This window comes from Cupressus sempervirens, chromosome 5 (assembly GCF_028749045.1).
Source record: "Cupressus sempervirens isolate cs-2001-9-10 chromosome 5, ASM2874904v1, whole genome shotgun sequence".
Taxonomy (NCBI): Eukaryota; Viridiplantae; Streptophyta; class Pinopsida; order Cupressales; family Cupressaceae; genus Cupressus; species Cupressus sempervirens.
The window spans coordinates 534,793,513-534,809,219 of NC_143122.1; positions in this window are offsets into that span (position 1 = coordinate 534,793,513).

Genomic DNA, 15,707 nt, shown 5'->3' on the forward strand with positions numbered 1-15,707 from the left:
TTTTTGCATTGCATGATCTAAGAGTTCTTTGACACTAGCACTCTTGCTCTTGTCTAAAGAATCTCCCATTTTGTGGTTTACTAGCAAGGGCTGTATTTCTAAGGCTCAGCTGAGAGCTCCTATATACTCATTTGTATGCCCCTTGCACTCCATGACTAGGGAGCTCTAAGTCGACATTCGAGCTTTCCAATCTATGGAGAACTTCAGATAGAATGATTTAGAGAAGTGCACCTTTTCTAGTGTACAAGCACCATTTCAAGTTGGAAATAACCTTGCATGTTTTAATCACAAGTGTCTTCAAGTAGATAGAAAACTTAAAGCTTCATTGGGGAAGAACAAGTGTCTTTTAAAACCCAAAACCACTTACGTATTCTCTCCCTTCGTACCTTCAAGTGATCTTGGGTGCACAAGAAATAAGTGATTTTATTTTTCTTTTTTTTGGGAGGCCTGCTTGGGGATTTCATCACACCTTGGGATGACCTCAACTCCAGTTTTCTGGCAGAGTATAAATAGCAGGAGGTGAATCAAAAGACACCTCTCTTGGAAGCATAATATTGTCACTCTTGGCTAAGCCAAAAAAAACTTTATACCTTAGTAAAGTGAAGGAGGAGATTTGGGTTACCGTCTCCCCTTGGCTGTGTGGTAGTATTTTCTTTCATCTATAGATTTGGGCCTCACGTATCTTGTGTATATCGAGGACACCCCTTAGATAAGCCTTGTTCATCCTAGTGGTAGCTTTATTAAGATTGTTGGCATGTTCAACATGCTTATTCAAACATTCAAAACCTAAGCCAAACATCAAATTGTACACTTGATTTGTGTCACACTCTAAACCAGTCTATTCAAACGATTCCATGAGTTCGGAATGCTTGGATGCCGGCTTAGAGCTTCCTATCCACGAAGTGCAAGAAGTTAGTATTCAAGCATGAAGGCTCTCAGCCAAGCCTTAGAAATGTACTTCTTGCTAGTAAACCATGCAATGGGATGTTCTTTGAGACAAGAGAAAGAGTGCCAATATCTTCAAGGAATCCCTCAAGAATGCAATGCAAGTATGGAAACTAAGCTAGGATGATAATGCAAAATGAAGCTATGCTAAGCATGGATGAGAGTATTACAAAACCAAATATTTAAACTATGTGAGATTATTGCAAGAAATCAAAGCTAAACTAAAATGAAACTATGCTAAGAATGCCATATGATCTTATGCTAATATGATGGAATGAGAGAATGAGACAAGAAATGAGAAGTTCTCCACAAAGCTCCAAAGAAACCTGTTAGAAAACCTGCAACATGACAATATTCAAAAGATGGATTGATCCTTTAAGGGGGAAAGCTCTCTCGCTTTTAAAGATGTATGGACGGTGGAGATGAAGATGAAGATGGTGGATGATCAATGGTTGAATTCGAAAAGAGGAGTGATCCATGTGCACACACAAGTCAACCAATAGAATATAAGTTGACTTGTCATATAAGACAAAAGTCACAAAGCCTTTTCTTTTAATTGTAAAATAGAAAAAGGACTTTATGTGTGCACTTTAAGTGGGTTAGAAGAATGGGGTGTTTTATTTAATTAAAAGGGGATGTGTTCTTTTAATCAAATAACGAACTTAGGATAGCATAGTCAAACTATAGGTTATAATCAAATAAATTGATTATTAGCAATTTGGTCTAGATAAATAATTAAATTAATTTAGCGAAAATGCTGAGAAGGGGGCTAATAGTCTAGATAACCATTTTTAGGTGATTACATTTGCCCCTCTTTGACTAATGCGTGATCGATCTGGGAACACATTATGTCAAAAAAAATCGAAGCCAAGTAGGCGATGATAGATATAGATATCTGATTCCAAAGAATGAAATGCAGAAATAGATAGCAAGTCCTGAATGCACAGCTTGATAGCGGTAGTATTGAACATTAGGAAGATGATGTTAGGATCCGAAAAGAATTCTAACATCTAGCAAAGTGAATAGATCGAGAGCAAGTGATAAGGTCAAACAAATGCTCCTAAGAAATAGATAGCTGTAACAATCAACAATAGAGTATTTCTGCCCCCTCGGGATCGAAATCGAAATTGAGGTAAGAGGAAGCAAAAAGTAGCTAGACATGAGATATAGCAATGTCTGATATGATAGATAAATGATTCAGAACCCAAGAATGACTATAAGAAATTGATAAAATGCCCCAGTTTGACTAGAGTTGACTTTGAAGGATATAGCATAAAAATTAGGTCAAATCTAGTAGAGAGATGATTTAGATGTGAAAAGGTGAATAGAAGGAGATATGAAGCATATAATGATGAAGTCATGAAGAAATGAAGATGCCCCAGCGATGATTCAAAGATTAGACCTCAAACAATCAACTAACTGCTCAGAAGAAGGTAAAATTTTAAAATGTGATTTTGACCATTAAGATGAACTCGAATTTTGATTTTGATCCCGAAAATGGATCCAGGACATCGAAATTAGCTAGGGGTACAATTTTTGCACAATTTTGAGGAGTTTAAAAATTAGGTCAAAATGAGGTTGGAGGCTATAAAAGGGGTCCAAGTATCATTTTCACTATTCATTTGTCTTTTTGTGATTTGAGAGATTTTGTGTGGTCCACACAGTATCATGGCTCAGGTAAACATTCCTCTTCATTGACACCATTTCGAGCATAGCCGGTTGCACAACCGGCCAGAGTGATATGGGGCGCCATTAAGTGACTACCTTTTTGTTGCTTTTTCAATCTTTTTGTGAGTTTTTCGCACATTTTTTAAGTTTTTTGAAAAAAATTCACGTGATACTTTTAAAGTATCGCATGGTCTCAGAATATTTATCGTGCGACTCATTTTTTTGAAAAAAGTGTCACACCATTTAGGAAAATGTGTCGCGTGGGCCACACCCAAATGTTGCACGATGTGGTGCAAAATGTCGCACAACATAAAATGTCGCACTCCTATTTAAAAAGTGTCATGCGACACTGTTTCAAAAAAGTGTCACACTCTCTTTGTAAAAAGTGTCGCACAGCTAGTTTTGTTGTTTTCCTGAATGCTTTTTTTCGTCATGTGACTATTAGTGATGATTGCTTATTTTACCTGGATAGGAGGTATTCTCGGCATTACAGATTAGAGCTCCCAAGGTGGTTGGTTTGTGCATTGTGCAACATTTGAGCGATGAGGAGCAAACTGCGCTAGTGGCTATGGGCTTGCACTGGGTTGTACGGATGCCCCATATTCGGGCAAACGACGGTTCACTGTCTGCGCTGGCAGAGAGGTGGCATAGCGAGCATAACACCTTACACTTATCGATCGACGAGGTGTCAATTACCTTGGAGGACGTATATCACATTTTGCGAGTGCCATGCCACGACGAGCCGGTAAGTTACTTGGTTAGTAGTTTGTTGATTTAGCCATTTCAATGTTGGATGCCAGGTGTACTGATGTTATGTTTTGGTGATGGCACAGGTGTATTATGATACGACCCCGATAGAGGGGCGAGCGTGAGTGCAGGTGCTTTTCCAAGATGTGTCCATTCTGGATTGTCACCTAAGTTGGGAGAGATTGATGACTGAGTATGAATATGATTATCCTTTTCCCATCTTGTTATGTTCTTTGGTAGCCCAGGCCCTGGTGACAGACCGAGGCCAGAAGGGCTTTCCACTAGGATGGGGTCGACTGGTATATGATCTGATCTCCCGACCACGTAGGATGGCATGGGGGCCTGCGATATTGGTAGAGATGTACCATGAGCTTCATGAGATAGTATATCATGAGGGTGGATCATGGGCATGCAGAGTAGTGTTAGCGCAGATCTGGGCTTGGAAGCACATCGCTGTGATCCGACCACGGGTGCAGCCAGCCATACATTTTTTGCTATAGAGGTTTCATCCCACAGAGTCATAGTGGAGATGTGACCTATTACCAATGCATGTTTGATGAGCTAATAGAATTCACATGGTGACCATACCGGGAGTGTCAACGGTGGTCAGATTCATGGGAGTTAGATTACATGCGGTATAGCAGACTGCTGGTGGGTCGGAGCACAGACATTGTGGAGCAGTTTGTGATCAGTCGTGTATGGCGGTAGTTTGCAAAGCAATAGGTGGTGTCAGTGGAGACTACTACCTATGCCCAGATGTGCATAGATGAGGGATTGGGATGGCTGTCGATGCTGGACTATCAGATAGCAATTTGGGATATCGCAACACTAGTGGCGACTCCCTGGGATTATCACCCAGATGTGGGAGATGCAGGGGCTGATTCGGGGTATCTTTATGAGATGTAGAGACACTCGTTCCCCCGATTCACACATCCAGATGTAGCACCTGTAGGAGTGGGAGGTGGAGGTGGCGGCAGAGGAGGAGGAGGTGGAGGAGGAGGAGGTGGAGGGAGAGGGAGAGGGGGTAGGCAGATGGAGGGGGAGAGTTCCCGAGTAGGGCGGAGGAGGATGCGAGCGCAGGTGGTAGAGGAGTCCTTAGAGTCTGATGGTGATGATGGTGGAGAGGAGGAGGTGCCCTTGAGGAGATGGGAGGCACCTGCAGAGCAGCCAACAGGAGGAGAGGAGGAGGTGCCCTTGAGGAGACGACGAGCGGTGAGGGTAGAGGCACCTACAGAGTAGCCAATAGGAGGAGAGGATTAGGGTTCGAGGATCCGTGCCTTGGAGGCAGAGCTGCAGGTAGCTCGGGTAACCATTGCAGTATGAGATTAGTAGCTGATGGACGACCGAGCACGAGCAGATGAGCTGCGCCGAGAGCATGATGCTGCGAGGTGAGAGGCAACGCATCATGGTGCCTGAGCTGCATAATATTATGCTGCCTATAGGAGTGTGGTACCACCAGGACATGGTCTTCCTGATTATTCAGAGCAAGTGGGCAGATCAGAGGGTGCAGTGTAGGCACCAGATAGGAGACAAGCTCCTCCACTTGGGCTAGCACCAGCCGTAGAGGGTGGCAATCAGACATGACATTGTGTTTTGATTTGTACCTTATGTATTTTTGAGACATATATTCAAATTTTGGATCTCACATTTGTATATGTACCATGACACATTTGATATATATATGAGATACTGGGTTTATCGATATTCTTGTGTACTTGTCTCAAAATGTATGTTTCAGCTTTCATGTGATGTTTCAATTTTTGTTTTCAGCTCATGTATGTGTATATGCTTATGTGTATTATTTTTGGTCTCTCATGTGGGTGGTATAGATTTAAATATTTTCGTGAAAATGTGACACTTGGATAGATCGTATATGATGATTTTTGGATTAACCCTTTGTGATGACAGGTTAGCAAAGAAATGTAGCGAAAGATTAAGAGGGTAAAAAGACAAGTAGAAGTGAAAGATAAAAGCAGCTAACTGATATGTCCATAAAAAAAGATGAAGAGAGAGAGCTCTTCCCACATGTAGGAATGTGCAACTAGAAAAAATGACATGAACCTAAAATGCAAGCTACTATGCAAAGTGGTTTACCAGCAAGAAACTCATAACATTTAGACTCTTAATTTCATCATTGAGTGTTTATTAGGGACATCATGAGATCATACAACCATCACTAGTATAACTATGAGGATATGAATATGATCGATATTAGATAGGTATGTGGAAATCCAATCTAAGCATCATAGACATGTAAGTCAAGATAACTATGCGACTAGATTCCCTAAGTTTAATTTAGCAAGATTACACTTGTATTAAGGCATAAGCGCTAGGATAAACCCTAAGTGCGGTCTTGCAAAATAGTCAAGGATGATACATTTATAAGTCAAAGTGTTGAATAGGACAAGCACGAATGCTTACAACACTATAGACAAACAAAGTATACCCACAAGCAGAAATCAAGAAGACATGCCCCATGCCCCTAGTCTTCTAGTCAATGACATCCTTGAAAGACTATTAGGGAGGGAACACATGGCAAAGAAATCATAATAGACAACACACAAAGTAGATAAAGATCAGCATAGCTCAATCGTTTAAGTGTTAAAGTGCGTGTGTGTAAGTTACTTGGCCATTTCTTCCAGACTTGATTCTAATAGTGAGAAATATCACGACATCGGAGACCATAGGTAAACTATCTGTAAATTGTTAAAAAAAAAAACTTGATGTCAAAGTGGGTGGGGGTAGTGTTGAGAAACACTATTTTGTGAGTTGTCAAAGAAACCCTAATGCACAAGAGTACCTCAATAGGCTAAGTAGCTATGTTCCTGAGATGAGGACAAGAAACAATTCCAAGCCAGGAAATGTGTAGCGAAGTGGATGATTGAGACTGATAGACATAGGTGCGAGGGTTTCAAGTAGCGTCTGTTTCCAGGTTTTCACCACTTGACAGAGTTTTTTTTTTTTTTTTTTTGATACACCAAAGTGCCTATTGCTAGGTTTTCACTAAGATGATCATTTTTTGATTTTTTAGGATTTTTTCAGGATCATAGATATATACAAGATAGCAGAGCAGCAAGCCTCTAAGTATAGAACTTCTTCAAGTGTAGGATGTTGATAGGCTGTACAAGTTCTTCACCCTCTGATGTAGACAACTGGTGACCCAAATGCTGCTGTGATAATGTAAGGACCCAACCACTTAGGTTCAAATTTCCCTTTCTGTTCCCAATTTTGCTAATTTTTGGGATTCTCTCTAAGCATGAGTTCACCAACTTGGAACTCACGGGGGTGAACCTTCTTGTTATATTGTGTAGACATGTGCTTCTAATAAGCTCTCATGTGATCAAAAGCAGCCTTGCGACGTTCATCCAAAGTCTCTAATTCCTGTACTCCCATAGCTCTATGATCTTCATTGGTTATTAACCCATGTAAGGAGACACACAAAGAAGGTATCTCGACTTCTAATGGGAGAATACCCTCAGAGCCATAGACTAGAGAAAATGGTGTAGCCCCTGTAGGAGTACAAATAGAGGTTCTATAGGCCCAAAGTGCCAAATTTATTTGCAAGTGCCAATCTTTCCCAGATTTGTGAACTGTGCGGTGTAGGATTTTTAGCATTGTCTTATTAGAGGCCTCAGCTTGGCCATTCCCTTGGGGATAGTAAATGGAGGACCAGTGTTGTTTAATTTGAAACTTTTTGCACAGCTATTTTAAGTCCTTATTCTTGAACTTTCCTCCATTATCCCTAACAATAGAGGATGGGATACCATATCGGCAAATGATGTGATTCAGTATAAACAGGGCAACATGTTTGCCTGTAGCAACAGATAATGGTACAACTTCAACCCATTTAGTGAAATACTTTGTTGCTGTGATGACGAATTAATGACCGCTGGATGAGCTTGGATGAATCTTTCCTACCAAGTCAAAAGCCCATTGTTGAAATGGCCAATATGTCACAGAAGGGATTAAATCTCACCTGGGAGCATGTATCAAGTTGCCATGGAGCTGACATTTCTGATAGGACTTTGCATAGCGCACAGCATCAGCTTGCATGGTGGGCCAGCAATAACCTATCCTAAGCAATTTTCAGGCAAGTGCAAGGCCATTAGAATGTGCCCCACAAATGCCATCGTGGAATTCGGCAAGTGCCTTCTCGGACTCTTCTAGCTCTAAACACCTAAGCAATGTTCCATCTAGAACCTTTCTATACAAGTCACCAGCGACCAAAGTGTAGTGTGAGGCATTACGAAGGAGTTGGCATTTTTGGTTGCGCGTGAGGGTTTCAGGAATAACCTGTTCACATAGGTAGGAGAAAATAGCCACATTGCGGGAGGAATCGTGACCCACAATAGTGTAGATCACCTGGTTATCTGAGGAATCATAGGCTGGATGACGCAATTCTTCCACCAAGAACTCAAATCGCGATTCATGTTCTTATAATTGGAGGATAGATGCTAAGGTGGCCATAGCATCAACAACCTTGTTTTTTGCTCTAGGAATCTATTGGAATGTTACAAAGGTAAAATAATTCCTTAGAGCATCTATCAACTTTTTATAAGGGATCAACTTGTCATCCTTTGTTTGATATTCATTATTCACTTCGTTCACAACCAGTTGAGAATCCCCATAGATGTGTAGCTTAGTTATTTGCCATTCAAGGGCCATTTTGATCCCATTTGTTAATGCTTCATACTCTGTAATATTGTTTGTACATGGGAACAATAATTTGTAGGACTTTGGGATCGTATAACCATGAGGGGAAACAAACAACACCCCTGCCCCTGCTCCATTCTGTGTATGGGATCTATCAAAAAACATCTTCCATGTTCTATCAGTAATGTTCATGATCGAGGTATCTAGAAACTCAATTTGCATAGGTGCTACATCTTCAAGTGGGAAGTCAGCGAACTGGTCAGCTATGGCCTGTCCTTTGATTGCCTTATGTTCAATATACTGAATGTCAAATTCGAAAAGAATCATCATCCATTTAGCAAGGCGACCAATAAGTGCAACTTTACTTAATAAATATTTCAAAGGGTCTATCTTGGCAATCAAGTGAACTGTATGGGTCAACATATAATGTCGAAGTTTTTGGGAGGCAAAAACTACAGCAAGGCATGCCTTCTCTATACTTGTATAATTTAGATCATAAGCCACCAAAGTTTGACCAATATAGTATATGGCTCTTTCTTTACCTGTCTCATCACTTTGGGCTAAGAGTGCTCCTAGAGAAGAATCCGTAGCTGAAACGTACAGAATCAAAGGTTTTCCCAGAATGGTTGGCATCAAAACTAGCAGTTTTGCCAAGTAGCCTTTGATTTGATCTAAGCTTTGTTGATAGTCATTGTTCCAAATATGGGTAGATCCTTTATGCAGATTTTTATTGAAAGGTTGAGCCTTATCAGCTAATTGAGAGATAAATCTTCTTATGGATTGTAGCCATCCTTGAAGACCTCTAAGCTGACTGATAGTCTTTGGTGGTGGCATATCCATGATAGCTTAAACCTTTTCAGGGTCAACCTCAATGCCTTTTTTTGAAATGATATAACCTAGCAATTTTCTAGAAGTGACACCAAAGGCACATTTTTTTAGATTCAGCCAAAGTTGGAATTGTTCCATATGGTCCAATATCAAACTAAGGTCTTTGAGATGTGTGTCTTGTTTCTTTGATTTTTCCAATGTGTCATCAACATAGTCTTCCATGTTTTTATGCATCATATCATGAAAGATGGTTGTCATTGCTCTTTGATATGTAGCACTAGCATTTTTGAGCCCAAAAGGCATGACATTCCAGCAAAAGGTACCCTATGCACATGTAAAGGCTGTCTTTTCTTGGTCTGCTGGAGCTATCTTTATTTGGTTGTACCCAAAAAATCTATCCATGAGCGAGTACATCTCATAACTCGCAGTCATGTCCACTATCATATCGATGTTTAGTAGTGGAAAATCATCCTTGGGGCACACTTTATTGTGATCTCTAAAATCAGTATAAACTCATATGGATTTTTCATGCTTGGAGATAGGTACAATATTGGAAATCCACTCGGCATAATCAATGGCCCTAATGAAGTTTGCATTCAATAGTTTTTCTAACTCTATCTTGACCAGTAGGGCCACATGTGGATGCATTTTTCTCAACTTCTATTTGACAGGCTTGACATCTGGTGAGTTTGATAAGTGATGCATGATGAGATCTGTATCAAGCCTTGGCATGTTAGAGTATGTCCATGCGAAGTTGACCTTCTTGTCTTGAAAGAATTGAGCAAACTGTGTCTTTTCTTTGTCTGACAAAGATTGAGCTACATAGATAATCTGAGGACATTCTTCTGTTCCCAAGTTGATAGGCTATGTAGGTTCGACTAGAACTGAAGATCTATCCTAGAAATAGCTTGCAGACTGCCAAGTACCTCATCCACAGGTGCCTCAGAGTGGTTTTCACCATTAGATACACCTTTATATTTACTTTTTTGAGGGTCAAACACTGCCACAATGTGGTTTTTGCCGTCTGATCGCTTATTTTTCCTTTTAATTTTTTGACTGAGGTATTCTGTCATGTTAACTGTGGGTTTGCTGGTGGAAGAAATGACAGGTTCAATTGCGTTTAGATAACAAGCGATCTCATAGTCATTTTGGAAAGACCGTATTTCAAGTCTTTAATTTTGGATAGACCAATCTATGAGATCTGGGTAAATTAGTGAGAGTGAGGGAGAAGTTTCAATGTGATTGATATGGAAGGAGTCATCTCTAGTGACCTATGAAGTTGAGCCTATAGAAAATGTTGCAAAAGAGTCCAGCTTAGGAATAGTCCTGGAGGAACTAGCATGATCCATTGAGACATGGGAGTCAAACTCATCCGACCCCATACTAGACCATTCGACTACATCCAATTGGGTTGCATAGGCATGAATGAAATCCACCCCTAGTTTGCAAGATGCATTAGAGAGGCTTTCCCACTCATACTCATGAGAATCTGTAATTTGACCCCTATATATGAGATGAGCAATATTCTGCCTAATTCATCCTCTATTTATGTCCTCAGAAGTAGACCCTTCTTGTTCCTATTGTTGGGAGGTAGAAGCTTCTTCATTATTAGCAGTCACTATTTCTTCTCCCCAAAGGAGGGAAGTGAGAGGAACAAAGTCTTCGTCTTGTACAATAGTAGCAATTATGGGAGAGTCATCATCCTTTGATTCACTAGACATGAGCAATCTTCGATCACAGTTTGGAGTATTATTGTCTAGCCCAAAGCCTAGACCAGCGGTGTCTTGAGCATCACGACCTTGAGTGTGACTTAAAGGTTCAACTAGAGCATTCTTACAACCAGTTAAGGACCCGTGGCCCTGGTAGCCCATTTTTGTCAAAAATTTATAGCCTTTTCCATATTTTTTTGGGAGAAATAGGGGTAGTCATTATAACGTCCTCGTCTTCCTCTTCCCTGTAGATCCAATCCCTAATGGGTTGTTCTTCCTTCTCTACTTCCAGTGGTATGGAAGATTGCACAAAAGTGCCAAAAAGTGTCATAGCAGAAGCAGAAGACTTCTTTGCAATAGTTGGTTTCCCATAGGACTGAGGGGAAATTGGTAAGGTAGCAATAGAGTCCAAAGTGTACTCGCCCATACCACATTCTGTGAAAGATGGTGCTAGCTCATGAGAAGAGCGATTGTGTGGGACTAGCGTTTCAACAACAGATAATGTGTTGATAGACATGGAGTTGTCGCCGGGGACAACTACTTCAGTACCATTAAAAGGGAACTTAATGCACTGATGGTATGTAGAGGGTACTGCTTGCATATCGTGAATCCATGGTCGTCCCAACAACAAGTTGTATGCAAGTGGTATGTCTAAGACTTGGAAAATGACATTCTTCTCAATTGGACAAACTCTGATTGGAAGTACAATTAGACCTTTAGAAGGCCTTTCAACCTCATCATAGGCCTTTATAGTGATCTTGTGCTTGGGATCGATGGAAAATTCAAACATGCCCAATTGTTGGATTACATTGAACGAAATGATATTTAACCCTGCACCATTGTCTATCAGGACTCGACGGACACGGGTACGAAAGATTTGAACTTCAATATGAAGAGCAAGGTTATGGGGATGACTGAGAGCTCAGTCATCTTCTTCAAAAAAGGTGAGATAGTGAGGCGAGGAGATGTGGTTCACCATAGCTTGGAATTGTTTCGCATCAATATCTGTGGGAACATTGGCAGAACGTAAAGCTTTCTCAAGGATATCCCTGTGCAAAGGAGATAACTCTAGCAATTCGAAAATGGAGATTTGTGCTTGTGTGCATTGTAGTTGGCTAACAAGATCATAGTTGGAGATCTTGGAAGTAATTGGTTGCTTAGACGATGAAGCATTTTTAGGATCATTAGCAACTTTTAGGACTACCTTAGATTTCCCCCTAGTGACAGAGTTGAGTGGTTCACCTTGAGAAGATGAAGACTTAGCCACTTGGAGTACCGCCTTGGGTCTAGTATCAGTATGATCTTGCGGAGTGGATCGTGTCCTTAAGACCACTCTTGGTCGTTCATCTTTAGCATCATAATTTGGCCAGTTGTCATTGTTGGAGCTTGCCATACATATGTATTCAACAGGCTCAAGCATGCTTATAACATTATCAGTGTTAGTGTAAGCATAACTAATTTTGGCATCATGATTCTTTTTGGAAGCTACCCTTGAGGTCTCACCCTTTTCGTATTAAGGTAATGGTTTTTGGAAAGCCTTATGATCAATATTCTTAACAAGGCCATCTATAAAAACTTTGCCAACTTTGATGAGGTCTTGAATTACATCTTTGAGTTTGAAGCAATTCTCTATGTTATGTCCCTTACTTCGGTGATAGTTGCAAGTATGATCTTCTCTCCACCATGGAGGTCTAACGGATGGATCATAAGGACGTGAGTTGTCTAGCAAGGTAACCAATTTGTTTGCAATTAAGGTTTTTAAAACCACTTCATAAGGTTTGACCATAGGTGTGTAAACACGTTGCTTCTTTGCAAATTTAGAGCCTTTGTCAAAGGTTTGTGGTTTTGAACCTTCTTGTTGCTTTGCTGCATAGATGGCATTGGAAAGGTTAAATGTAGGTTCCTTAGACTTAGGAGTGTCCACTACTCCGTCATTGACAACATACTTGTTTTTGTTCCAAGGTTTGCCTTTGTCTTTACCGTTTCCATTGTTAATTCTATCCTTGTTTATGGCAATATCACCTCTTTTTATAGCAACATCCTCAATGCGATATGCACTTTCTACCATGGCGTTGAAGGATATGAATAACTATTTTCTTAGATCAAAGTATAATTTGGGTACAAGCATATTGACAAAAATGTCAAATTTTTCAGCCTCAGGCACTTGCCGAGGATATCGAGATTATAAAGATCTCCATCGTTGGAGGTATATTGCAAAAGATTCTCCTAGTTTTTTTTTGACGTTGCATAAGTCTAGCACAGTTATAGGATGTTGAATGTTGTATGAATATTGCTGGATGAAGCGTTGCGCAAGTTCGTCAAATTTTTTAAGAGGAGGACTCAATTTTGTGAACCATTCCATAGCTTGTCCTCTTAGACTTCTAGGAAACAAATGCATAAGAAAGGTGTCTTCATGCATAAAGTCCATGCTAATAGCATAGAAATGTCTCACATGGTCGTGAGGGTCACCATTTCCATCGTATTTGTCATACTTAGGAACCTCTATATCCTTAGGAAATGGCAGCATGTATAGACTCCTATCAAATGGAAGAGCGCAAATTGATTCAACAAATGACGTCTTAGGTGGCTCTTTTGAAGTTTGTAGTTGTGCAAATTGTTTCCTTAGTTCCTGTATTTCTTCCCTTAAGATTTCAGCCTCAGTGGGCTCTCGTTTTGGAATAATATGTTCAACATTAAAACCTTGAGGGAGTTTCCATCCCCTAGTTGTCATGTATCGGAAGTATTGGTCTCCATTTTCCTCTAAAGCTCTGAGCATTAGTTTTTGGGCAAAGCCATCTTGTTGAAATTTGATCACGTCTTCACTAGTTACTTCTTCATCACTATCATGATGAGATGGTTTAGGTGAAGGAAATGCGCCAGCAGAATCTCTAGGAGTCCTTGGAGGCGTGTGATTACCATCATTATTTTCAAAGGGATTTCGAGGACAGGTTCCTTCATATCCTTCATAGCCCACCTGATTGCCAGTTTCAGCTTGTTGATTTTCTCTCTCCATAGCGTATATAGCCTCCAAAGTCTTTTGGGTTTCACATGCTTGTTCTTCTAAGCGACGTTTAATTTCATCAGGGTGCACCATAGTAACTATACCACTCGCATCCTCGGGTGTCTCAAAGGGTGTACCAAATGGATTTTCAAAACTATAAAGTGGGTTGTGCCGAACGTTAGCTGTTTGTGTTTGAGAAAATTTGAGATTCTTATAACAAGGTTGTTTGTGAGGACATTTGGGTAGTGTTTCCAATTTCTTGAAAATGAAAGTAATGTGGCTACCGTTACCAACTTGATATCTAGTTGTGACCGGCATGTAAAGAGTTGTGTTTGTTTAGTAGGACAAGAAAAGCGAGCCAAATTTGAAGCTTTTACGATCAGGACTAGTCACTTGTCAAAATGTGATAGATGGCTTCTCAAACAGTGCTCAAGATCTTACAGCACGGGTGACTCGAGCCGAGCGGACAAGTGAGAAGCTCAATAGCAGATAGCTAAAATAAAATAATAGCTGAATTTTGACAAGTGATTCATCAAGACGTTTCGAGACTTACATTCGATGGACTAAACCCATCTTTTCAACCTAGGACAAATTCTTCACACAATGATACGTAGCCAGGATCAAGGGTGACCAGCGTGATGCTCCTTAGACCAAAAAAATCCAACGAAAAACTCTGTTTTTGACCCAAAATGACTCTAGGCGATACTTTCTCAAAAGGAGGGCGACATAAGTTCAGAAAATAGTGTCGCGCGACAGAATTTCAGGGATAGTGTGCCACATTTTTCTCAGGCGACAGATATTGGCCCGAGTGCGATAGAATCTTGCACACAGTGTGATATAATTTACCAAGACATGCGCCAGAATTTTAAAAAAAAATGTTGCACAATATCTCTTCTGAAAGCGTGTGATAGAGTGTTAGTTTTGTGCAAAAAAAGTCATTTTTTTTGTTTGAAGTTTGTTTCAATTTTTCAATTAGATAGTTGTTTTAATCAGACAACATTTCGTTTCAGTTCGTATCAGTAAACATCAAGTTTTGCAAATAGTAAGTGTTGTAACATGTCTCAAAACTATTGATCAAGGGTAAAAACAACCTTGTCAATACGCATTTGGGATATCATAATGGCCTTCCTAACAACTTTTTATCGGAATTTTTAAGTTACAAGAATGTTAACATTGGTCAAAACATCGAAAATAATAGCCAAGCAATCTACCTTAGAGTTATGGTTCATTACTCAACAACTTGGCCCACGCCTGATGCTCCTTCACCTCACACCAAGTGGTTTCCCACAAGAGATATTGGATTTGTCATGGAAGTGCCATAATCACAACCAAGGGAACACATATGGTGAGTGTAAATCTTGGGGTGATCTGGGTAGTCCACTAGGATCGATCCTTGCACCAAGAAGTTGAGCGTCTAAAAAAGGTAGTTACTAACTTAGGGTTTTTAGATCGGGCTTCCATTCATAGTGTTCCTCTTGCTTCCAATTATGGGACACCTCACCTTACGATGAGTAACCGATCTCATAATCACAAGAGTACCTTAAACATTCTTCCCTAGTGATCTCCCTATGGTTGAAATCCCATAAGCGATCACACTAGGCGAAGACAAACTCTACGTCTACCAAAGTTTTGTGTCCTTGGTAGCCTTGAGTTTATAGTGGGTTGGAAGAGCTAGGTAATCAGCTTGTCCCCACTTAGGTCATTCCTCTCAAGTTGTCCGAGAGCAGGCCCTCTAAAGGATTCTAACTACACAATGTGGATCAACTTTCAGAAGTCAAGATTTCTGGTTCACCACAAGGGTGAAGAGCATACTCTCCTATTCCAATCGTTTTCTCCCAAACATGCCAAGAAGATTCAATTACCCCTTTCTTTTGAAACCAAATGGCAAGTCAAGATTTCTAATTCACTACAAGGGTGAAGATCATACTCTCCTATTACCAAAAGACTCCAATTACAAGTTTTATGTGCCTATAAAAAATGAACAACTATTCAATGCCACACATGGAAACAAAAAATCAAGCAATTTTTGGTTTTTATGCTTTGGGCAGCCCTGCAAACAATGTTAGTAGCCCTTGCACATTTGAAGCTTTGACATGCGTTCTTTTGTATACAAGGTTTCAATTTTTTTCTTCACAAAGAGGGCAACCTGCAATCAC